Source organism: Narcine bancroftii, chromosome 2 (genome assembly GCF_036971445.1).
Source record: "Narcine bancroftii isolate sNarBan1 chromosome 2, sNarBan1.hap1, whole genome shotgun sequence".
NCBI classification, from domain to species: Eukaryota; Metazoa; Chordata; class Chondrichthyes; order Torpediniformes; family Narcinidae; genus Narcine; species Narcine bancroftii.
Genome location: NC_091470.1, coordinates 148,660,285 through 148,687,269, shown reverse-complemented (window position 1 = coordinate 148,687,269; position 26,985 = coordinate 148,660,285). Strand labels below are relative to the sequence as shown.

The 26,985-nt window shown below is 38.5% G+C and overlaps 1 long non-coding RNA gene across 1 annotated transcript; it reads left to right on the top strand.

The window, feature by feature from the left end:
• Positions 1 to 8,920: 8,920 nt before the first annotated feature.
• Positions 8,921 to 25,195, top strand: LOC138752480 (uncharacterized). Its single transcript, XR_011350679.1, has 3 exons — positions 8,921 to 9,142; positions 9,472 to 9,544; positions 25,108 to 25,195. It is a non-coding gene; the product is annotated as an uncharacterized lncRNA (long non-coding RNA).
• Positions 25,196 to 26,985: the final 1,790 nt, after the last annotated feature.

Genomic DNA, 26,985 nt, shown 5'->3' with positions numbered 1-26,985 from the left:
TGCAATCACCTCTTAGCACCACTACAGCTTCTCTACCCTCCCATTTGATAAGTGATATTAAAGCTGACAGATCATTTTCTCCCATTGATGCTGCCTGACACATTGAATCTTTCCAGCTTCTTGTTGTTTTCGTTTCTCCATTAAACCACGATTCTACACACCCCAACCAGGTAAATATAATTCCTGCATCTACCCTCTCAAATATCATTTGTGATCTGTGCATGTTAATGAGATCATCTTTCATTCTTAAGATCAAGGAAAGAAGGGCTCGCACTGCCTAATCTTTCCTCGTAGGACAAATTCCTCATCTCATGAATAGATCCAATAAGCCTTCAATGCTCTCCCTCTTAATACAATTATATTCTCTCTTAGATAGAGGGATTAGACCAATCTACAAAATACCAGGTGCAGTTTCACCTGAATTCTATATAATTGATACATAGCATCTGTACCTTTGTACTCTAATCCTTTTGCAATAAAGACCAACTGTGTGGCTTGCTAATTGCTTACTATAAATGCATTTTAACTTTCAATGAATCACATACAAAACAGTCAGATCCCTCTATACACTAACACCTTTCAATCTTTTTTTTAAATGCTCCACTTTTTTATTGTTCCTACCAGTGATTGGCCAGTAATTAATCAGTACAGTTCTTGGAGAACAAACTTGATGAACTCCAAGCCAGACTTCAACGTCAGAGAGATATTAAGGAGTGCTGTGTAATGTGCTTTATGGAAACATGGCTAAATGTGGACATTCTGGACACAGCACTGCAGCCCAAGGGCTGAACCCTTCATTGTGCTGATCAAACACTGGCGTCTATAAAAACTGGAGGAGGTGGCGTTCATGTCATCATCAATTCATGGTGGTACAGACATGATGGTTATCTCCCAGTCCTGCTCCCCTGACCAGAAATATCTGGCGATCATGTGATTCCCATTCTATCTGCCGAGCAAGTTCACCGCCATCATCCTGGTCGAGGTGTACATTCCGCCCCAGGCTAATGGAGGGACTAAGCATTGTAATAAACAGCCATGAGGCAGAACATCCTGATGCCTTCCTGATCATTATGGGAGACCTCAATCAAGCCAACCTGAAGAAATCTCTGACAAACTACCACCAACATGTCACAAGCGAGACCAGGGAAACAAACACACTCAATCACTGTTACACTAGATGAAAAACACATACCAAGCTATACTAAGACCACACTGATCACCTGCTGTACTTCTACTCCTGGTGTACAAGCAGAGACTGAAAACCACAGTACCAGTAGTGAAGACAGCGAAGGTATGGTCGAGCGAGGGAGAGAAGTGAATGCAGGGCTACTTTGAATCGGTGGACTGGAACATATTCAAGGACTCATCTATAGACTTGAATGAATATGCAACAGGAGTTACTGATTTCATCAAGATTTGCATGGATGGACGAGTCACGTGATGGAGTAGTGGCTGGTCGGGGAACTCCAGCCCTCTCTGGAAAAGTTTTAAAAAAACACAGAAAATACATAGGCACAAACACGAAAATTAAAATAAAGTGAAAGTAAAGGTGGGAAGAAAATGGCAGCGAAGAAAGAAAAGTCGAAAGCAACGGGAAGAAGAGAAGAAGAAAAGACATCGGAAGAAGAAGGTGAAGGCCTTACCTGTCCGAAGAGGCCTGCTGTGGAGAGAGAAGCACGCTCCCTAAGGTCAGTTGAAGCCCCGAACTCGGGACTACAAAAATGGCTCACGGAGCCAAACAAAAGTGCGCAACCACACATGTGCGACTCCTCGCGCATGCGCGATGCGCAAGACAAAAAAAAAAACCTGACGGGAGGGGGGACCAGCTGAGGAGTCAATCTCCACAGCTGAGAATGACAGTCACAGCACAACAACAAGAGAACATAGAAAACAACGAGAACAAGAAAGAAGAGAGTAAAAAGAAATCAAGGAAACAACAGATGACCAACCCAGAAGAAGAAGAAGAAGAACACAGAGAAATGGAAGAAGAAGGGAAGGGCAAGACAATGGATATTTTTTTTTAAAGAATATATGGAATCAGTAAAAGAATGGCAATCACAAGAATTTAGTGAAATAAAAAGAATTAAAAGTACAGAAGAAAAAATGAATAGATTAGAGATGGTCATGTCAGATATAGGAAAAAGAGTGGATAAGGTGGAAGAACGAGAAACAGCCGTAGAAATGGAAGTAGAGGACTTAAAAGAGAAATTAGAAGAATCTAATAAAAAAAGTTAAAGAGACACGAGCTGTTAGCTCAGAAGATAGATATAATGGAAAATTATAATAGAAGAAATAATATAAAGATAGTGGGCCTTAAGGAAGATGAAGAAGGCAAGAATATGAGAGAATTTATAAAAGATTGGATACCCAGGGTCCTAGGAAGACCAGAATTACAGGAAGAAATGGAAATAGAAAGGGCACATAGAACATTAGCCCCTAAACCACAGCCACAACAAAAACCAAGATCCATTTTAGTAAAATTCCTAAGATATACAACAAGAGAAAATATATTGGAGAAAGCAATGAAGAAAATAAGAGAAGACAAAAAGACACTGGAATACAAAGGTCAAAAAAAATTTTTCTATCCAGACACAAGTTTTGAACTCCTGAATAAGAGAAAGGAGTTTAATACAGCAAAAGCGATCCTATGGAAAAAAGGATATAAATTTATGCTAAAGTATCCAGCGGTACTTAAAATAGTTATTCCAGGGCAGCAAAACAGACTATTCTTGGATCTGGAGGAAGCACGAAAATTTGCAGAACAACTACAAAACAGACAGAGAGATGAAGACATGTAACGAGAGCAAAAATGACCACGAACTATATGTATGTGTGTATATGGGTATATATATATATATCTATAAATATGTGTGTGTATGTATATATGTGTGTACATGAGTGTATGCGTATTTAAAAGAAAATATATAGAGTATAGATAAGAATTAATAAGGGAAAGAAAGGGAAGAGAGGAAGTAAGGAGGGAATTAAGAGAGTGACCTTTGTTGTATATGAAAATTAAAATCTTTTCTGGGGGGGGCTGGGTAGGGAGGAGTTACGGTCACTGCAAAATCAGTTGACGCTTGTGAGTGAATTTGCAAATCCAAATGGAGAGGGGAGATGTGGTTGCCCGACAAGGGATAAAGGGCAACTCAGGAAGGGGAGGGGATAGTGGGGTTAAATAAATTTTAGATAGGAGAATAAGGGAAATGTTTGATGTTTTAGAAATGTTGTCTTATAAAGTGTTCAAAAAAAGAAAGCAGAAATGGATAAGAAGAAAAGTTGATGATGAGGAAAGGAAAGATAAACAAAGTATGAAATGGCTATGTTGAACTATATGACGGAATACATAACCAAATCAAAAGGAAGAAACTGCTAAATTTACTGAAAAAAGAAAAAATTGATATAGCATTCGTGCAAGAAACACACTTAACTGAAGTAGAGCACAAGAAATTAAAGAGAGATTGGATAGGACATGTAACAGCAGCGTCATATAATTCAAAAGCTAGAGGAGTAGCTATATTAATCAGTAAAAATGTACCAATTAAAATAGAAGAGGAAATAATAGATCCAGCAGGGAGATATGTAATGATAAAATGTCAGATATATTCGGAGTTTTGGAATTTACTCAATGTATATTCATCTAACGAAGAAGATCAAAAATTTATGCAAGATATTTTTTTGAAGATAGCAGACCCGCAAGGGAACATACTAATAGGAGGGGATTTAAACCTTAATTTGGATTCAAACATGGATAAAACTGGGAAAAAAATTAACAGAAAGAACAAAGTAACCAAATTTATAATTAAATCGATGCAAGAAATGCAACTTTCGGATATATGGAGGAAACAACACCCAAAGGAAAAGGAATATTCATATTATTCGGGTAGACATAAAACATACTCAAGAATAGACCTATTCCTCTTATCAGCTCGCATGCAAGACAGAGTTAGAAAAACAGAATATAAAGCTAGAATATTATCGGACCACTCACCCCTGATATTGACAATAGAGTTAGAGGACATCCCTCCAAGAATGTATAGATGGAGATTAAACTCCATGCTACTTAAAAGGCAGGATTTTAGAGAATTCATTGAAAGACAAATTAAAATGTACTTTGAAATAAATACGGAATCAGTGAAAGATAAGTTTATACTATGGGATGCAATGAAAGCGTTCATCAGAGGGCAAATAATAAGTTATGTAACCAAGATGAAGAAGGATTACAATCAGGAAACAGAGCAGTTGGAAAGGGAAATAGCAAATATAGAAAAAGAATTAGCAATGAAGGAAGACACAACTAAAAGAAGAGAATTGGCAGATAAAAAAATAAAATATGAAACACTACAAACATACAAGGTGGAGAAGAATATAATGAAGACAAAACAGAAATATTATGAACTAGGAGAAAAAACGCACAAAATTCTAGCATGGCAGCTTAAGACAGAACAAACTAAGAGAATGGCATTGGCATCAAGGAAAAAAGACAAACAAATCACATATAATCCAACGGAGATTAATGAAAATTTTAGAGAATTCTACAAACAATTATACCAAACTGAAAACGAAGGGAAAGAAGACAAAATAGATGAATTTTTAACTAAAATTGAACTACCGAAATTACAAATAGAGGAACAAAATAAATTAACAGAACCATATGAAATAGTAGAAATACAAGAGATAATAAAAAAACTACCGAATAATAAAACACCAGGAGAGGATGGATTCCCAATAGAATTCTATAAAACATTTAAAGATTTATTAATTCCTCCCCTCCTGGAAGTAATCAACCAGATTGATAAAACACAAAGCTTACCAGATTCATGCAAAACAGCAATAATTACAGTAATACCAAAGACAGGGAAAGATCCACTCGCACCAGCGTCATATAGACCAATATCTTTACTTAACACAGATTATAAGATAATAGCTAAACTATTAGCAAACAGATTAGCCGACTATGTACCAAAAATAGTAAATCTAGACCAAACTGGATTTATTAAAAAAAGACGAACAACAGACAATATTTGTAAATTTATTAACTTAATTCATGCAGTAGAAGGAAATAAAGCTCCAACAGTAGCGATTGCTTTAGACGCAGAGAAGGCCTTTGACAGAGTAGAATGGAATTATTTATTCTAAGTACTACAAAAAATCAGCTTACCAGAGAAATATATTAATTGGATTAAAGCATTATATAAGGGGCCATTGGCAAAAGTGACAGTAAATGGATATATATCAAAACAATTTAACTTAAGCAGATCAACAAGGCAGGGATGCCCACTATCGCCCTTATTGTTCACGTTAGCCATAGAACCATTAGCAGAACTGATAAGAACAGAAAATAAAATAAAAGGGATAAAAATAAAAGACAAGGAATATAAAATCAGTTTATTTGCAGATGACTTATTTGCAGATACTTAACAGAACCAGAAATATCAATAAAAGAATTACATAAGAAATTGAAGGAATATGGAGAAGTGTCGGGGTACAAGATTAACGCAAATAAAAATGAAGCAATACCAATGAATAATGCGGATTTCTCAAAATTTAAGAAAGAATCACCATTCAGATGGCAAATGCAAGCAATACGATACCTAGGTATACAAATAAATAAAAACCTCGGCCATCTATATAAACTCAATTATTATCCACTAATGAAAAAATTACAGGACGACTGAGAACATTGGAAAGACTTACCACCAACACTAATAGGAAGGATAAACTGTATTAAAATAAACATTTTCCCAAGGATACAATACCTATTTCAGGCATTGCCAATACACTTGATGGAGAAATTCTTCAAGGAGTTAAAGAAAATAATAAGGAAACTTTTATGGAAAGGGGGGAAACCGAGGATAGCACTAGATAAATTAACAGAATGGTATAAACAAGGAGGCTTACAACCTCCAAACTTTAAAAATTATTATAGAGCCGCACAATTAAGATACCTATCAGATTTTTATCAAACAAGGGAAAAGCCAGATTGGACTAGATTAGAACTAGATAAAATAGTGGAGAAGATACCCGAACATATATTATATAAATGGGATGAAAAATTGGTACAACGTCGGAATTCTCCAGTATTACATCATCTGCTCAATATTTGGAAGAAGATTCATGTAGAAAGGAATAAAACAAATTACCAACTACCAAAACTAATACTGACACAAAATCAGCTAATCCCTTTTACAATAGATAACCTTTCCTTTAGAGAATAGGAGAAAAAAGGGATCAAAAGAATAAAAAATTGCTTTTCGGGAAATAAATTATTATCCTTTGAACAAATGAAGGATAAATATAATATAACTCATGATACAGTGTTGGCATACTACCAACTGAAATCCTACTTGAAGGACAAATTGGGAAACAGTCTGAGGTTACCAGAGGGAAGTAATTTTGAATATGTGATTACAGACACAATGATAATCAAAAAATTTATAACAAACATGTATATTAAACTACAAGAAAAGGAGAATGAGGAAACAAATGGTAAAACTAAACAAAAATGGGAACAAGATCCAAACAAAAAGATAAAGAAGGAAACATGGGAGAAGTTATGCTCAGGAACTATGAGAAATACAATAAATATGAGGTTACATATGATACAATATAACTGGATACACAGGCTATATATTACACCTCAAAAGTTAAATAAATGGGACCCAACAGTATCTGACAGATGTTCTCGCTGTAAAAAGGAAATGGGAACAACAATTCATGCAATCTGGACATGTGAGAAAGTGAAAAAATTTTGGGAAGATCTAAACCAGATATTAAATAAAATCACAAAAAGCAATATACCAAAAAACCCAGAGATCTTCCTCCTAAGTAACATAAAAAACAAAGAATTTGGACTTGATTTGGATGGTGCACAAAAAAGATTTGTTAGGATAGCCCTAGCTGTAGCAAAAATATGTATTATGTCAGCCTGGAAATTAGAAGATAATTCGTGAATACAACAATGGTATAGAGAAAAGAATAAATGTATTCCATTAGAAAAAATAACATATAATTTAAGAAATAATATTACAATATTTGAACAAATATGGGAGCCATACATGAAACATAATAGAGAAAACCTACCAGGGACATCTACCACCTAAAATGACAGAAGGAGAAGAGAATGAAAAGAATTGACTCAGTGGAATTTCTTGTTTATTTTCATTGAGTGACAACATTGTTTGATGGGTTTAATGTATCTTAGATTCTGAACTTTAAATGAATGGGATGGAAGGTAGGGAGGGTGGGATGGGAAGAGGGAGGGGGGGAGAAAACGACACTATATATTTGAAAAGGAAAATGTATGTATCTTGATCAACGTGGTTTATAGTGTGAAAAATAAAAAAATTTAAAAAAAAAGAGATGCAGCACTTATTGCCCTGTCCTTTATGAACAATTTTTCTGCACTCACCATCCATGTATTCCATTCTTCATGCACATGGTCTTTGCAAGGCTTGTTCAAGTAGAAATCTAGAGGTTGCAATATAGACATCAAACCACCTGAGATAACTGCCATGTAAGCATTATTTAGTGGTATTCTACTTTTAATGTTCTCAGTTAAGTAGCTTCGAAAGATATCCCAGACCAGAAAACTCTGTTCCTTTTGTAACACCACTTGGCTGCTTGTTCCACGCATCGTCTTTCCATAGTTTTACACCATTTTCATCCATCCATCCTTTTTCATGAAAATATACAAAAATACCTGCTGGAAATTTTATTTTAGGTTTAAGTTTGCATTTGGAAATTACTATGGGTTTTAACTTCATCCCATCGTCCATGCATGATAACACCACCATAAATCTGGTCCTTTCATGGCCTGTACTTCTGGTTTGCACTGTTCTCACACCTTTACATTCCACTGTTCGATATCATATCAATATTTGCCAATGCAAACTGGTCTTTCTGCCAGTTACATATAATAAACTCGTGAAAACATAACTTTTTTATCAATATCTTTTGGTAGTTTATGAGCATTTTTTTGTTTTTTGTTGTAATACCACATTTTTTTTGTTCATGAAATCATCAGTGAAGTCAGGTCATACATCTGAGTGCTACTGGTACCACGTTGGGTGGTCGGCAACTAAAGCAGCTACCCTACCAGGCTTGCCTGGTGCGGAGGGTGGCTAGACACACCGCAGGATGAAAAACAAGACCTATCAAAGGGCAGATGAATCCTCTCTTAGGGTCAACGGCCATCTAGCAAACACATGTCGTGAAGCGCAGAAAGGGCATCCCTTGCATTGACGTTTGGTCTTGCCATTCACTGCAATAAAACTTCCCCCAGCCGTCTTGGACCTCACCATGCCACTGCATCCAGGAGCGGATGTCGAGTGGGTGGGGTCCAGACCTGTGCAATCCCTATTCACCTAAATCCATTCACGCACATGGTGTTCCTTTCTGAGGAGTCAAGTATTCTCATATCAAACCCCACAAACTGATAGCCAGAAGTTCATGAAATGGTTGTACCAGCCTACTGTAGCTTCAAAATCTTTACTGAATATTGCATGTGACTTTTCCCACTTCAGTGCAAATGCTCTCACTTTATTTTGTATAACTATGTAGCAATTGTACCCATGCTGAAATGTGATTTTGCCACTCTGACCAAGGAAGGAGACCTCTTCTCATTGAACATTGCTTCTTGGTGGTATTTTTCTTAAAGATCTTCTTTCTTTCTCCAATTTCTTACCAACTTTACATATAATCTCAAATTTTCTTTCAATAGCACAGATTTCTTGGCTGTTTCTATTACTTATAACTTAAAACACAATTCATACTTTCATTGTTTTCCTGGAGGCTCCATGATAAAACCACCCTCAATTTAGCCAATTATTACATCATTACTAGTTTCTATAAACAAAAAAAATAGGATAAGTGTAGTTAGAAAAGGAGTCTTCTCCCTGTTCAATATGATTATGGCTGATCTCTGCTGACCTCAACTCCTCTTCTGCACCAGCTCCCTATAACCATCAATTCCTTGATCCTTCAAATATTTATCTCTCTCCACCTTATCCGACTAGCTTGCTCAGAGATTCACTACTGAAGTACACCAGTATACAGCACACTGGGAAATACTGCACAAAGTTGGGTGCAGATGCCTGGAATGATCCTGAGACTAAGATTTTCCAAATGAGAGTGAGCATGGGTGAGTGAAAGGAACTGAGCTCTCTTATAATAATGCAGTTATTATTAGTTGGGTGAAAAATAAAAATAATATCTATGATGTTTCTTTAACATGAGCATTAAAGCTGAGAATTCATACAGGCATTGCATGATTGGTGAATGTCCTACACATCAAACACTTTGCTTGTTCTAAAACACATCACATGGAAATTTCTTGGCTTCATATTTCATGGAGGTTCCAAGATTTATGGATAAAAACACCAAATACATTCATGCAGTGTATAAAAGTTATGGTCTATGCAATGTATTTCTCCTGTGCCTCTCTTAAAATTTCTGTATCCAATTCCACAGATGGTAGATCTGTTCTGAAATACTCAGCTGTATCCAAGAGAAAAACCTGTCTCTCTGGCAGTATATTATAGAGGTAATGACATAAATATTCTTGCTATTGCTGACTGAAAGCACTTACTGTATATTGCATTCCTGTTGTTCTCCCTAATTTCCTTTAAAATGCATTAATATATACAAATTTTAGCTGACAATTTGAAGCTCAGCCAATATCTTCTTCATTACCTGGCATGATTGCTAGAATTCAGATATCCAGATAGTGTCTGCCTTTGGTCTCATTTCAAGGTCAAAATTCAAGCCCAAACTGTATAAAGGTTAAGTCAGTGCTGAACCACAAACAGGTGACATTACATTTTAGATAGTGTCTGATGTAAGAGTGAAATCTCAGACCCAATAATACAAAGGACATTATTCCAATGGTCCCTTGTTCAACCCGAAGCCACGTTTGTTTTTAGTGTCACATGTCAGCTCTAGGTTGGTTAATTGCATGGAAAACTGTTTCTTTTCCCACTCCAATGACTTTAACACAAAAATTTAGGTTAACATTAAGGAACCTTTGTTCTTTGAAATGCAGTGTTTTAGAAGAGATTTTGAAACTCAAGTTTCAAGTCAAGTTTATTGTCATCTGATTGTACAAGTCTTCTTTCTTTGGCTTGGCTTCGCGGACGAAGATTTATGGAGGGGTAATGTCCACGTCAGCTGCAGGCTCGTTTGTGGCTGACAAGTCCGATGCAGGACAGGCAGACACGGTTGCAGCGGTTGCAAGGGAAAATTGGTTGGTTGGGGTTGGGTGTTGGGTTTTTTCCTCCTTTGTCTTTTGTCAGTGAGGTGGGCTCTATGGTCTTCTTCAAAGGAGGTGGCTGCCCACTGAACTGTGAGGCGCCAAGATGCACGGTTTGAGGCGATATCAGCCCACTGGCGGTGGTCAATGTGGCAGGCACCAAGAGATTTCTTTAGGCAGTCCTTGTACCTCTTCTTTGGTGCACCTCTGTCTCGGTGGCCAGTGGAGAGCTCGCCATATAACACGATCTTGGGAAGGCGATGGTCCTCCATTCTGGAGACGTGTCCTACCCAGCGCAGTTGGATCTTCAGCAGCGTGGATTTGATGCTGTCGGCCTCTGCCATCTCGAGTACTTCGATGTTGGAGATGAAGTCGCTCCAATGGATGTTGAGGATGGAGTGGAGACAACGCAAGTTGTACAAGTACAACTAGATGAAATGGCGTTCTCCGGTCCTCGGTGCAAAACAGGCAGACACGTAACCAGACATAGTACCCATACAGACAAATAATACATATGGAGGACAAGTATTTTATCTAAATAAATAAGAGTCTCAGATAGTTAGTGTGAGCAGTTCCTTTGGTTGTTCAGCATTCTCTCTGTCCCTGCAAAGAAGCTGTTCCTCAGCCTAATGGTGTTGGCTCTGAAACTTTTGTATCTCTTACCCGACAGGAGCAGCTGAAAGATCCTGTGTGCAGGGTGGAAGGGGTTCTCACTGATTTTGTTCACCTTCTTCAGACAACGATTCCGGTAGATTAAGTTGATGTGGGGGGGGGGGGGGTGGGTGGATGTGGGAGAATCCAGTGATCATCTCTTCCACTCTTATGGTCCTGTGGATTGACCTCTGATCCATTTCTCCGCCATAACCATATTACATGTGATGCAGCTGGCCAGGACGCTCTTGATAGAGCTCCTGTAGAAGGTTGACATAAGCCTTGCCCACTTCAGTCTTCTCAGGAGGTGCAGTCACTGTTGTCTCTTCCTGACAAATGAAGAGATGTTGAGTGTCCACGATAGGTCACTTGTTAAATGAACTCCAATTGACTTCATGCTCTTCACTTTCTCCACTACAGAGTTGTTGATGTGTAGTGGAAGGTGGTCATTCCTGTTCCTACTGAAGGTCACAATCATCTCCTTTGTCTTGTCCACGTTGAGACTCAGGCTGTTACTCTTGCTCCATTTCATGAGATTTTCTATCTCTTCTCTGTAGTGCGACTCATCATTTTTGCTGATGAGGCCAACTACTTACAACCCCCCAGTACGTTTCGAATGGTGGGAGGAAACCAGAGACCCTGGGGAAAACCCATGTAGACATGGGGAGGACATACAAACTCCTTACCTATTGCACTGGATTCAAATCCCAGTCCCAATTACTGGTGCAGTAATGGTGTTGCTCCAACCACTATGCCAAACATGGCACTCTGTGGAGAAATGGCTTAACTAGATTTAATTGACTGGATTACACTGGAGCAAAATTAGATATGGTGGTTCTTAGGGAAGGAGATTGATGTGCAATTTAGTGAGGACAGCAGCATTTGGTGGAGAGGGAAGCAATGCCAGTTTAGCCCAAGGCAAGAATCTTGATAATAAGTTGCTTCTTCGACCCCAACCTAGAATTTTTCAGAAAGAATGGAAAAAATTATGGAAAGGAATGTCAGGGGAGAGCAGCCAGCCAGCCTTGTGGAATTTAGGGAACTCTAAATATGGTTTCAAGTTTGGAGAAGTTCCTAACGGCATCTGGAATTACCTTTTGGCAGAACCTTTGATCCAAATGCATTGTTGGATCTTTTCTCCCCTTCCATCTTATTTCTTAAATATTGAAAACTATCATTTCTGAGACTATCACAACTACACTGTACTCCATCTCAATCATATTAAGTTGGTCAAAATTCCTCACGATCCAGACATTGTTTCACCTGTAACTTCTTTCAGTGTTTCTATTCTGGAATGATTCTGATCAAGATGAGCATAAGGCAGGCTTACTGGCTTCTTTGTAGATTTTACTATGGCATTTACTGATGACAAATATAATTATAGGATAATTACCCTCTTAAATAAATAACTAAATGATAATGCTGAATGAATTCAAGCCAGGATCTTAATCCCTTCAGTTTCTTCTGTATCTTTCACTCTCCCTGTGCATCAAATCTCAAATTTATCATTGTAATTTTTGGCTGATCAGTCCCTCACTATTTTTTTTTCTTTTGCTCTGTTCTTTTCAGAGAAATTGGAAACAGTGGAAAGAGATCGGGGGGGGGGGGGGTCACTTATGTGCTATTTGAAATAAGTTTATAGGATTCAGCAAATTAGTGAAAATAAAAGTTATATCCAGCAATGTTTTCCTTTCTGTGAACATTATGTTTTCAGAGGTTCAGAAAACTGATCCAACTCAAGTTAGATGTAAAATAATAGTTAAATACAAGGCAAGTCACTTTAGCATAGTATTCAAATTTCTCTCACCTCTTGGCTGGAGGGACTTCAACTATTTCCATGAAGTGGGAAAATTGGAGGTAAACGTAAATTGGAATTGAGCTATGTATGATCTTAATGTGCCATCTGAACCAACCCACATGCATGTTCAGGTTAAAATTCTTTTCATAAGCTCCATGAATGCCATCTGGTAACTAGATCATTAAACCAGCACAGCTGCTTATTAACATCCTCCCCTGCACACATCTTATGGATGGGTACTTGTTCAAATACAAATATTGCTTTGACTCTGGATGCATATTGTAAAATATTAGATGTCCTTTCATCACTGTCTTTTGCTCATGTTCATGGAATTTGAATATATTTGTCTTAATTTTCTTTTGGCTGACAGATGATCAACATTGGTTTAGATCTGTATTTAACGGTATCATAGAGCCTCAAAAATAGACTATTCCATCCTGACCACAATTTTGTAACTTCTCCTTGATATTTTTAATTCAAAAATGGAAAATGTACTCAAAATAATATTACTACAATTTAATTTGGAATATTCTAGGAAAGTTTGCATTTGCATTGACTTATATTAAAATGTTAATCAGCTGTTATGAATACAAAATGCAAGGTGACAGTTAAATTTAAGGTTAACAGATGACTGCTATCAAAATCTGCTGATTTGTTGGAGGTACTGGCAGGGAAGAGAGGCTTGTGGGTCTCATTAAAGGACCCAAACCCCAGCAGCTCATCAGCAAGTCATTAGATAAATCTCACAATGCACAGGCGGCCCTTGTCTGCCTGTCATGAAGCTACTTATGAAAAAAATTACCCTGCATAAAGGTGAAATTACGGGCATTGTCATTTATTCACTGTCTGATGAGTGATTTTTCTCTTTGCAAAATTCTTCTTGAATCTCCTTTCAGCTTGACCTTATTCCAGGAGCGTCAAAGAATCCAAATTAAAGATGAGCAAGAAAAGTGGATAAAACAAAGAAAAAAAATCACTAGCTTTCACACAATTAACGTGCACATTTTCACAATCTTTGATGTCAGAATTAGGATGTGAGAGTATTTTTCGATTGCAGCATTAAGTCTATACCAAGTTCTGTGCTTCCAGTTATTACTCCAATACTGTGTCACAGTGAAATCAATCAGAATTTATTGTCATGAACAAGTCAAGAAAATCAATGTTTTGCACCAGCAACACAGTTCAAACATAAATATAACTCTCTTACAGCATTACTATAAAAAATAAAATAATAATAATCCCACAAAAAGTAAGGCAGTGTCTTTGGTTCATTCGGGAATCTGATGGCAGTGGAGAAGAAGCTGTCCTTGTGCCGGTAAGTGCTCGTCTTTCGGCTCCTGTATCTTTTCCCCGATTGTAGCAGAGTGAAGAGGATATGGCCTGGTGGTGGGGGTCTTTTGAGGATAGAGGCTGCTTTTTTAAGACACAACCTCATGTAAATATCCTCAATGGAGTGAGGTCTGGTGCTTATGAAGTCACAGGCCGAGTTAACAACCATCTGGAGTTCTTGTCCTGAGAGTTGGCACCTCCATACTAGGCAGAGATGCAACCAGCCAGAATGCTCTCCATGGTACACCAGTAGAAGTTTGACACCCTGTAGAAGGTGACATACTGAACCACCTCAAAGAATAGACAGGCAAAGCCTTCTTTGTGATGGTATCAACGTGAAGACTCCAGGACAGATCCTCAGAGATGTTGATACCCAGGAATTTAAAGTTCTTGACTCTCTCCACTACTGAGCCCTTGATGAGGACTGAGTTGTGATCCCCTGACTTCCTCCTGAAGTCCACAATCATCTGCAGCCTAAACAAATCCAAAATTGTGTTTCAGCAGACATAATTTCCCATTGGTTTACCAAAAACTATGTAGAGCATCACTGCAATACGCAAAGGTGAATACTGGTTGCCACAGAATTTTCAGTCATTGTTGAATGCTTTGGGGCTGTCCTGATACAAAACCAGAGACTACTGAAAATACTCAGCAGATCAGACAACATTTGTAGAGAGATGATGTTTCAGGCCAATTGCCTTTCTTATTTTTAGCATCTGCCACATCTTACTTCCGATTAATATTGGTTTGGCAAGTAGCAATTAATTCTCCATTTCAATTTTTCTGTATGGAGGTCTTACTGTTGGGGAGTACAGTCATGTTACTTGACATTTTGGGATAACATGGAATAATTGAGAAATTAAATTTTGGAAATTAAGATAGGAAATTTGAGATGGATGGGAATTGTAAGACTAACTGATTTACAGATAAAATCCTTAGGTAAAATACAAAGTAGATGTTGGGAAGCTTCCCTTAACAGAATTGTCTCATCTGAATAGATTACCATTACAAATTATTATCGGAAGAATAAATTTTCAGTTAAAGAGACTCAATTTTAAGTTATTTAAGATTACAATGTATTGATGTTTTCTTTGGGTTGAATGGAACTTTGCACAATTGCCTTAAGTAGATGAAGGGGATTTTCCTCAGAATTTTTCCTGTTTTTCAGGAGATCACCTGAAAATACATTTTTCTGCCACATGCCTGGTTAGCATCTCCCTTCCAACCACTGTTGAATCCATTTGACTATCTCATTATTAATACCCAATGATTGAATCTTCCTAACTAACCTTCCATGAGGAACCTTATTGAAGGCCTTACTGAAGACAATATAGACAACACATCCACTGCTCTATTCTCATCAACATTCCTAATCTCTTTCTGTCAGATTAAGATGGATCTATAGAATTCTCTCTGGAAGAATCAAAAAATTGGCTTCTGATTGGGGGAGCGGGGGGGGGGAAATCACCCAGTATTTTCATGTGGGCACGCACTCATCCATGCAAATCTTAAAACATCAAACATTTCCCTTATTCTCCTATCTAAAATTTCTTTAACCCCACTATCCCCTCCCCTTCCTGAGTTGCCCTTTATCCCTTGTTGGGCAACCACATCTCCCCTCTCCATTTGGATTTGCGAATTCACTCGCAAGCATCAACTGATTTCGCAGTGACCGTAACTCCTCCCCACCCAGCCCCCCCCAAAAAAGATTTTAATTTTCATATATAACAAAGGTCACTCTCTTAATTCCCTCCTTACTTCCTCTCTTCCCTTTCTTTCCCTTATTAATTCTTATCTATACTCTATATATTTTCCTTTAAATATGGATACACTCATGTACACACATATATACATACACACACACATATATATATATATATATATATATATATATATATATACCTATATACACACATACATATAGTTCGTGGTCATTTTTGCTATCGTTATATGTCTTCATCACTCTGTCTGTTTTGTAGTTGTTCTGCAAATTTTCGTGCTTCCTCCAGATCCAAGAATAGTCTGTTTTGCTGCCCTGGAATAACTATTTTAAGTACCGCTGGGTACTTTCGCATAAATTTACATCCTTTTTTCCATAGGATCGCTTTTGCTGTATTAAACTCCTTTCTCTTCTTCAGGAGTTCAAAACTTATGTCTGGATAGAAAAACATTTTTTGACCTTTGTATTCCAGTGGCTTTTTGTCTTCTCTTATTTTCTTCATTGCTTTCTCCAATATACTTTCTCCTGTTGTATATCTTAGGAATTTTACTAAAATGGATCTTGGTTTTTGTTGTGGCTGTGGTTTAGGGGCTAATGTTCTATGTGCCCTTTCTATTTCCATTTCTTCCTGTAATTCTGGTCTTCCTAGTACCCTGGGTATCCAATCTTTTATAAATTCTCTCATATTCTTGCCTTCTTCATCTTCCTTAAGGCCCACTATATATTATTTCTTCTATTATAATTTTCCATTATATCTATCTTCTGAGCTAACAGCTCTTGTGTCTCTTTAACTTTTTTATTAGATTCTTCTAATTTCTCTTTTAAGTCCTCTACTTCCATTTCTACGGCTGTTTCTCATTCTTCCACCTTATCCACTCTTTTTCCTATATCTGACATGACCATCTCTAATCTATTCATTTTTTCTTCTGTACTTTTAATTCTTCTTTTTATTTCACTAAATTCTTGTGATTGCCATTCTTTTACTGATTCCATATATTCTTTAAAAAAAATATCCATTGTCTTGCCCTTCCCTTCTTCTTCCATTTCTCTGTGTTCTTCTTCTTCTTCTTCCTCTGGGTTGGTCATCTGTTGTTTCCTTGATTTCTTTTTACTCTCTTCTTTCTTGTTCTCGTTGTTTTCTATGTTCTCTTGTTGTTGTGCTGTGACTGTCATTCTCAGCTGTGGAGATCGACTCCTCAGCTGGTCTCCCCTCCCGTCAGGTTTTTTTTTGTCTTGCGCCTCGCGCATGCGCGAGGAGTCGCGCATGTGTGGTTGCGCACTTTTGTTTGGCTCTGTGAGCCATTTTTGTAGTCCCGAGTTCGGGGCTTCAACTGACCTTAGGGAGCGGGCTTCTCTCTCCACAGCGGGCCTCCTCGGACAGGTAAGGCCTTCACCTTCTTCTTCCGATGTCTTTTCTTCTTCTCTTCTTCCCGTTGCTTTCGACTTTTCTTTCTTCGCTGCCATTTTCTTTCCACCTTTACTTTCACTTTATTTTAATTTTTGTGTTTGTGCCTTTGTGTTTTCTGTGTTTTTTTAAAACTTTTCCAGAGAGGGTTGGAGTTCCCCGACCGGCCGCTACTCCATCACGTGACTCCTCCGTCTGCTGCATCTCTTGATGTGCTGTGTAACCTCAGCTCCAATAAACCATCCCATATATCCTGCTTTCATTTTGCAGCCTCCGAGTGTCTAAAGTTGGATAAAGTGAAAGTAGAGACTGTAATAAAATCGTTTAAAAAGTGCCATATGTCTTGATGGAATGGAAGATGATTTTTTTTTGTGGGACACTGACAATGAAGCGGAACCTGCCTCATCAGATCCAGACTGGGATCTGTATGATGACAGTTTAAACTGTGAGATGTGCTTGCTGAGATCTTTGCCTCCTGACAATGATCATGGTAGTGATTTTGAAGGATTCTAATTTTTTTTCCAATAAAAATTTTGTTCTTATATTTTAGTAGCATGAAAATTTGTTGTAGTTGTTTTTTGATTTTTCGAAGGTCAACGTATACAAATCGGCATCGAGTGGTTTTCAAGGTTTGACTTGTACGTCGAATTAGTGTCAAGTGTTTTTATTTAGTTGAATTTAAGGTCTCATTTTTGTATCTGGTGTATGTTGAACCCCAACCCCCCCCCCCCCCATTTCTGAGTGATTCAAGACTCGACTTGTACACTGAAATATACAGCAACTATTTTTATTGGCAGATCATAAAAATCGAAATATGGTACACTGCAATTACTGGTTGGCAACTATTCAATGAATTGAATCTGTTCGATTAACTAAAATATCAGAAGCTAAGTAACCAACACAAGAGAGGCTAATGTCTGCAGTCAGAAAAGGAGGAGAAGAAATTAGTTAATATTTGTCTATGTAAAGGATACCTGAATTAGATCAGAGATTTTATTGCTTGATCCTTTGGAAAATTTAATGGAAGACTCACCTCGGTAAATGAAAGGCTGACAGCAAAATTTAAAAAGGATTATTTTCCCTGAACATGATACAAAATGCTTTTCCAGATGTGTAAGTAACCAAGTAATAGGAATATGGTCTTTAAGTTTAAAATAAGCCAAGATAGCAAGTTAAACACCTGAGAAACAGGTGCAATGTCAAGACCCATAGCATAGCCAACATCATGTTAAAAATGGGGAAGATGAATGAAGAAAATCAGTAATAAAATGATAATGGCATGATTAGGTTTTGAGATCATGTTGAATTTAAAAGGAAGGAAATACTGAAAGAGATGAGAAGTTCCAAATTAGTGGTGTTGCAAAGAGGAAGTCAGAAGTGTACACTGTGGTTAGACACACTGAGGCTGCAGAATGAAGGCAGGATAAGTGGGATGGTATATTTGCAAATTAAAATGAAGAGAAGAATAAAGAACAGAGTACAATAGTGAGAACAATGGCAAGGGGGTAAGTGAGGGACTTTAGGAAGATTTAGATGAAGAGATTACATAGAAAATATGAATAACCCCACAAATAGCTCTGGATTCTATAAAACATTTACTCTTAAACATAGAAGCCTTCTAAGCAGCTAAAAGATATTTTAACATATGATGTGTCTTTTCCATATCAAGAATCAAGCCATAGATTTTAAAATGGTTTACATTTTTACGACAGTTAATAGCAGTCACATCACACTGAGCTAAGTAAATATAATGTCACTGGAATGTCTAGACTTCTAGATCAGTTTTTGATGGAATACAAATGAAACCCTTCGGTAATTTATGCATAGCATTCTTTCTTTGTGATGCTTTTTGCACTCGCTACTCTCTCCTTCAATGCGGCCATATGTATAATTAAACTGGATTGTGCAGAATGCACAGTCTAATGTCATCAAATGTTAGCAAAAGCCTGTAAAGGAAAATCCATTCTCTGTAATGTATCTTAGCTGTGCAACACAGTTCATTGGGCTCTTGATGAATGTGTTGCTGCTTCGTGCATGAAGGCCAGTTGCTTTATTAATGGTATTTTTACGGGCTGAGATAGGACTAAAGACAACAGCACTATATTTCAGTTATGTGTTGAACCCAGACAATGTACAAGAATAAAGTCCACTAACCCTTTCAAAGCTGAGACCATGTCGCTCAAATAAATTTCTCTCCTATTGTAAGCATGTGTAAACTAATGTGGGATTTTATTGGAGTATTGAATAAGATGTGCACCATCAGGAAATGAAATCTCTTCAGATTAGATAGGTTTACACCAACACATCCAAGTGAATATTAAAGATTCCAAAGTCATAATTAGAAGAGCACAAGACTGTCCAGATTTTTTATCCACTTGCCCCTTTCAATAAACACAACCAATATAAGTAAAGTACTTTGCCAATCAGTGTATGCTGTTAGTGAGTCATTATTCGTATAAGGTGACGACTTGCATTACAAATTTGTTTAAATTTGTAGAATCATTCAGCCTGGGGTTTCACCACTATATGGCCTTCTAAGCTCCTAATCTAACAGGCTAAAAGTCGAGGTATCCCACCAGATGTATTAAATGAGAAGAGGATCTAAACAGAAGCACACACTGAAAATGCCCAAAGTCACAAATAATATTTATAAATAATCTTCCGCCTACATGGACCCACATTCACCACAACATGAACCTAGTTGACCCCAACCTATCTTTTTTTTTAAGTATTCTTGCAATACTTGCAGGTTTACAAATCAGCTTCTTGTCATGTTTATTAAATTGTATCAAAGTTCACTTGCCCTTCACAGAATGCATTTGGTTTCCACTGTGTTGTTTGTTGAATTGTGTTATTAATTTGGGTCCATGAATGAATGAGATTTTTTTGGTGGGGGGGGAAATAAGGGTAATGGGGAACATATTGTCATGAACGTATGTCACAATGTTTGTGGTTTTGCAACAGCAGTATTGTGCATAATAGATGCAAAATTGCTGTAAATTACATTTAAAAATAAATTTGTGCAAAAGAGAAGAGGCAATGTTTGTGGTTCATTGGTCATTCAGAAATCTGATGGCAGAAGAGAAGATGCTGTTTCTGTACTGTTGGGTATTCATTTTCAGGCTCCTGTACCTCCTTCCTGATAGTAGCAATGTCAAGAGGGCATGGCCTGGGTGGTGAGGGTCTTTGAGGTTAGTAGATGTCCTCGATGGAGTGATGACTGATACCCATGATATCTCTGGCTGAGTTCACAACTCTAGTCTTTTCCTGTCCTGTGCATTGACACCTCCATGCACAGTAATTCAACCAGTCGGAATGCTCTCCATGGTACACCTGCTGAAACTTGCAAAAGTTTTTGGTGACATAGCAAATCTCATCAAACTCCTAAAGAAATATAGCTGTTGGAATGCCTTCTTCATGATTGATTCAACGTGATAGCCCCAGGAGAGGTCTTCAGAGATGTGACACCCAGGAATTTGAAGTCCTTTACACTGTCCACTGCTCACTCCTCAATGAAGACTGGTTTGTGTTAGACCCTTCTCCCACTTTAAGCCTTCTTCTTCCTCTTGGACACCTCGTCCTGATCAGCTGCCTGCTCTGGATCTTTTTAATTTCCAATTGTTGCCTAGACACAAATTGTCTCAACTGCACCCCCCTCTCTTCTTTCAGTCTCACCTCCTCTGTATGCTCTTCCCTCCACCCTCTCCCTAACAATCCCAACCTCACTATCAAACCCATAGTCAAGTGGTGCTGCTGTGGTCTGGCACACTGATCTCTACCTTACCAAGGCCACAAGACAGCTCTCATACACCTTCCCTTACTTACCCCTTAAACAGAACCCATCAAATAACATAAAGCCACTGTCTCTAGTACTATCTCTAACCTCCATCTCTGGTCATCTCCCTCCTCCTGCCTCCAACCTCATTGTTTCCCATCCCCGTACTGTCCAGTTCTACCTCCTACCCAAGATACACAAGCCTAATTATCCAGGTAGACCCATTGTTTCTTCATGTTCCTGCACCACGGAACTAATATCATCTTACCTCAACCCCATTTATTTTCCCCTACCTACTTCCACAATACCTCACATGCCCTCCATCTCCTCAATGACTTCCAATTCCCTGAACTTGAGTCCCTCATTTTAACTCTGGAAACCCATTCATTTTACATCTACAACCCTCATATAGGTCTCATAGCCCTTTGTTTCTTTCTTGACAAGAGACCTAACCAGTTATCCTCTATTCCACCACCCTCCTCTGCCTGGCAGAACTTGTTTTCACCCTCAATAACTTCTCCTTTCCTCATTCAAATTTATAGATATCAAAGGAGTAGCCATGGATACCTGCATGGGTCCCAGCTATGCCCACCTTTTTTGGGCTTTGTGGAGCAATCCATGCTACACAGGTAAGGCCCCTCAACTCTTCCTCTGCTACATTGACAACTGCATTGGTGATGCCTCATTTACCCATGATGAGCTTGTCAACTTTATTCACTTTGCTGCTGACTTTCACCCTGTCCTCATATTCACTTGGTCCATTTCTGTTGACACTCTCCCCTTTCTTGATATCTCCATTTCCATCTCGGGAAACAAGCTTTCTGCAGACATTTTTTACAAACCTTCCAACTCTCAAAGCAACCTCAACTACCCTTATTCACATCCAGTCCCCTGCAAGGATTCTACTCCTTTCTTTCCATTCATCTGTTTCCATTGTATCTGTTCCCAAGATAGGTTTTCCAGTCCATATCATCTGAAATGTCCTTCTTCTAAAAACGTGGCCTCCCCTCCACTACCATCATCTCAGGCCTTAGTCACATCTTCTCCATTTCCCACTCATCTGCCCTTGCCAACTCTGCCCCCAGATGCAACAAAAACAGGATTACCCTTGTCCTCACCTACCACCCCACCAGCCTCCTCATCCAACACATTGTGCTACATAATTTCTGTCACCTACATCATGATCCCACCACCACACACATCTTCCCCTCTCCTACCCTCTTCACCATCTTGAGGGATCACCCCCTCCTTGATTTCCTCATCCACTCATCCCTTCCCATGAATTACCCCCTTGGCATCTTCTCCTGCTGCTAAAGGAAGTGCCACACTTGTGTCCTTCCTCATTGTTAAGAATCACTCCATTAACCATATACTCTGACTTCCGCATCACCATTCTGGGCCTCAAACAGTCCTTCCAAGTGAAGCAACACTTCTCTTGTGGATCTGTGGGAATAACCTCCTGCATCCGTGCTCCCAATGTGGCCTTTTCTACATTGGAGAGACTGGAAGATTGCTTCATTGAGCACTTGCGCTCTGTCATCAATGACAGGGATCTCCCAGTGGCCAATCATTCCAACTCTGCACTTTACTCCTGCGCTAGCATGTCTGATGGCCTCATGTATTGTCAAACCAACACCACCCATAAATTGAAGGAGCAACACCTAATTTTCCATCTCCAGCTGTATGGCATTAACATCAACCTCCATTTTCTGCTAGTCTACTCCCCTGTCTTCCTCTCTTCCCGACCCCTCAATCTCCTTTCCTCTAGCTCCCCACCCCCTTCCCTCTCCATTCAAAGAGCCATCCCTTTCCCCTTGTTTGCTAGTGTTCCCTCCCTCCTGCCTGTAGGACTGTGCTCCACACCCTGCCCTTCCATTACCCCACACTATTTTGTTCAGGAGCCTGTCTACATTTTGCTCGTACCTTGATGAAGGGCTCAAGCATGAAAAGTTGGTTATGTATCTTTATCTTTGCTTTAGAAAGTACACTTTTTGACCTGCTGAGTTTTTCCAGCATCACTTTGTGTTCTCCTGGTTCCCCTTCCTGAAGTCCAAAATAAGTTCTTTAGCTTTGCTAACGTTGAGTGCAAAGTTGTTGTTGTGATACCACTCAACTAGCTGATTTTTCTCACTCCTGTACGCTTTCTCATTGCCGTCTATAATTCTGCTGACAACTGTGGAGTAATTGCCAAATTTGTAGTATATTTTGATGAGGAAATTTCACTGCTCATCTAAATATAATCCATCATCTAAATCAAACTGACACCAATTAACAATTCATATTAAACAATTAAAGCAAAACAATTTTGTTTTATAACATGGGATGCCACTAAATATACCTGTGTTCCTCTATGCATTAGCATGTCAAAGATGGCTAAGGGTACTTAGATGAAAAGGATACCATTGCAAAGTAGTAAAGCGACTGAGCTAGAATCTGAGACCACGATGAATAATCCAGAGGCAATCACCCCAATGTTTTGTTCATAATGCATTTTAATATCAGGCAATAAAACACTTCCTTATTTTGGAACCTGAAGTCAGCAACCAGCACCTCAACACCAGGTATGAAACTCCAAGGATTTCTCTGTTCTCTCTCTCTCTCAAATATATGAATTGGTGCAGTCCTTTTACTGCAGTGTGACATTTTTTTATTTCGCACTTCATCTGGAAGCCTCTTCGCACAAGATCACAAAATGAGTGGTTTTTCAATAACAATGCCGCAACCAGCAGGCATTGTTATTTTTTTTTAAAAATCAAAATTTATAGCACGTTGAACCATCAACATTCCAACATTCAGGAACATATCAAATTTTTCAGAGCTTTGCCATCAATATTTCCTTGCATTAATATCCTGGAGAAGGCGGGGATTTTTGAGCATGAGGGGTGGAGTTTATTATGGATCTGCCAAGTTAGAAGAGGATAGAAGTTGGGATATTTTGCAGAAAATAACTCACTTCTTGGCTTTCAAAGATATTCTACTATCCAAAAAAAGCAAACGCCTGGAGCTGTGAAGTTTGAACAATGCTCAAAAACTCAACATCATCCTACATAAAGCACTCTTTTCAATAGTTTCCTTTAAGTCAGAGTATATGGTTAATGGAGTGATTCTTAACAATGTGGAAGAACAGAGGGACCTTGGGATCCAAATTTATAGATCACTCAAGGTTGCCACGCAGGTTGATAGGGAAGTTCATAAGGCTTATGGTATGCTGGCCTTCATTAGTAAAGGGATTGAGTTCAAGAGCCATGAGATAATGTTGCACCTCTATAAAACTCTGGTTAGACTACACTTGCAATATTGTGTTCAGTTCTGGTTGCCTCATTGCAAGAAGGATGTGGAAGCTATGGAGATTTATGAAGGTAATGCCTGGATTGGAGGATGTCCCTCATGAGGCAAGGTCAACTGAGCTAGGGCTTTTCTCTTTGGAGTGAAGAAGTATGAGAGGTGATTTAATAGACGTTCACAAGATTATCAGGGGCATAGCTAAGATGGACAACCAGCACCATTTTCCTGGGTGAAGTTGCAAATACCAGAGGGCATCTGTTTAAGGTGAAGGGAGGAATATTTAGGGGAGCTGTCAGAGTTAAGTTTTTTTTTACTGAGTGTACTGGGTGCTAAGAATGCTAGGGGTAGCAGTGGAGGCTGATGCCATAGGAAATTTAAAAGATTCTTAGGCACATGGATGCAAGAAAAGAGGGTAAGGTCGAGAGGCTTTAGTTTGTTGAGTATGTTTCTATTGTGGGCTGAAGGGCCTGCACTGTGTTCTATGTTTTAACTTGCTTTAACATTTGGTCATACTCTTTTTACTGCCTGCAGAGTGTATTGCAGAATGTTGACCAGGCTTAGCCACACAACAACTCGATTGGGTCATAATTTTGGGTTCATTTATTGTCATTTGGTCAAAAGTCCTGGATCCTGCTACTCAATAGCCCCACACTACACAGTAATTCAAACAAAAGACTCCTAGGTACTTTCCCAAGAGCTGGAAATGATGCTGCTCTTGGAATCATAGGCCATACACCAAAAAGGAGCTTTTTTAAATAAAACTTCTCAGCACCCTTTTTATGAAGCAGCTGAAGAGCCGGAAGATGGATGTTCAATTCATCATCCAATGCTCAATTTGAATACAGATCGTAGAGATGAAAAGTTCAGTAATTTTGTGTTTTATCCATTTTTAAAGAAAAAACAGAAATAAACATACAGAAAATGGATCAGAAAAACTTAAAAAAACAGGCTGTGCAGTGATATCTTTGCAGTTAAAGATGATAATGGGGTAAGAACCATCTAACATGTACAGTAGTTATATTTCAGTTTATTGGTAGGTTATGGTTGCCATGCATATTTATATTTAAATATTTATAAAGTTTCTATTATTCTATTAACTATTTATTGATTTATTACTTAAAAGATTTATATTCAACCATTAAAAATAACTAAGCTGGAATTCACCTATAAGAGATGTCAGATACCATATATTGCAGCAAAATATCTAATGTGGCTTTTCTCTTCAGCACAGAGTGACAATTATTCAGGGTCCATTTTTTTAAAACTGCACACAATGCAATTCAGCTTGAAACATGGCACCATGTGATTAGGATGTTGAGGTAGCTAACTTTTCATTTTAATTGTTGGTTTATTTTCAACAATTTTCATATCAATCTATTGATTTAAGTTTTTTGTAGTCATTGTTTCAATTCAATAGATCACACAGCATAGTATTAGATTAAGATTTTGCCTTATTGTAGGAATACTAATTAGAATCTAAAAGCAGATATCTCCTCCACTGTTCCCAAATACAGGTCACCATTTTTTATTCCTGAACCCCAGTAAACTCTTCACACTATTCCTGAATACCAGGTCACACTTTCACCATTCCAATCACTGTTATTCTTCCAGTCTACCAAACACCAGTAAATCTCCCAATGTCCCAAATACCATCCTCCAGATAATTTCTCCAATGTCCCAAACTCCAGAAAACCTCCAGTGATGTTCATACAGTTCTAATCTTTAGAAACATGCTTATTTTCGGCACGCTTGGTGTAGCAGTTAGCACCATCTTGTTACAGCACCTGTGATCAGAACCAGGGTTCGAATCCAGCACTGTCTGTAAGGAGTTTGTATGTTTCCCCCCTTGTCTGTGTGGGTTTTCCAAGGGTTCTGCTTTCCTCCTAATGTTCAAAACGTACTGGGGGATAATTAAGTGTATTTGGGAAGTCGAGAGGGGCTGTTACCATGCTGTATGTCCAACTTTAAAAAAAAAATTTTATTTATAATTTTCCAGATTTGATCAGTTTTCAACATTGTCATTATCAGTGATTAGAAATCTGCACCGTCTACAACTTCTCCATATCCATTCTATACAGGTTCCTCTACCGAGTCCAAGCTGATCTCCTCTCCCTCCCCACCACCCCACCCCCCCTTGACACCTAACACTTAATGCTCAACCAATCAAAGAAAAATACTAGGATATTAAAAATACCTACAACAAAGGAGTAAATCATATTGGGGAGTTGTAGGTCTGGAATGAGACTAACCCCTTGCCTCTCCACCCCCCCCCCCCCCACTGGGGAGAAAGCAAGGTAGGCAGGGCAATTGAGGTGCAATTGTCCTCTTTACAACCATGCTCCTATGGAGTTTAGATATGGTTGGCAAACTTTTTCAGAGTACTGTACCTTCCCCTTAAGTTGTAGGTAATTTTCTCCAGGGGAACACAGGCTTGCATTTCTTTGCTCCACTGAGCAATTCTCAGGCAAGGGTCAGACTTCCAGGCAACTGCTATGCACTTCCCAGCCACTGTCAGTGCGATCATTACAAAGTGAATTTGGAATTTGGACAGCTTCATTTTAAGTCTTATGTCCATGATGTTTCCCAGAACAACTCTGGGTCCTGTAGGAATTCCTTACCTATTGTACCAGCCTGTACCTCGCATTGATGACTGCAGTCATGCCAGCCCAACACAGGTCAGACCAGCACTACTCATCAATTGTTATTCCTAAGTCTAACCACCACCTTAGTCTTGATTTATGAAGACCTCGTTTAGTTCCTTCCTCTTGGAGCA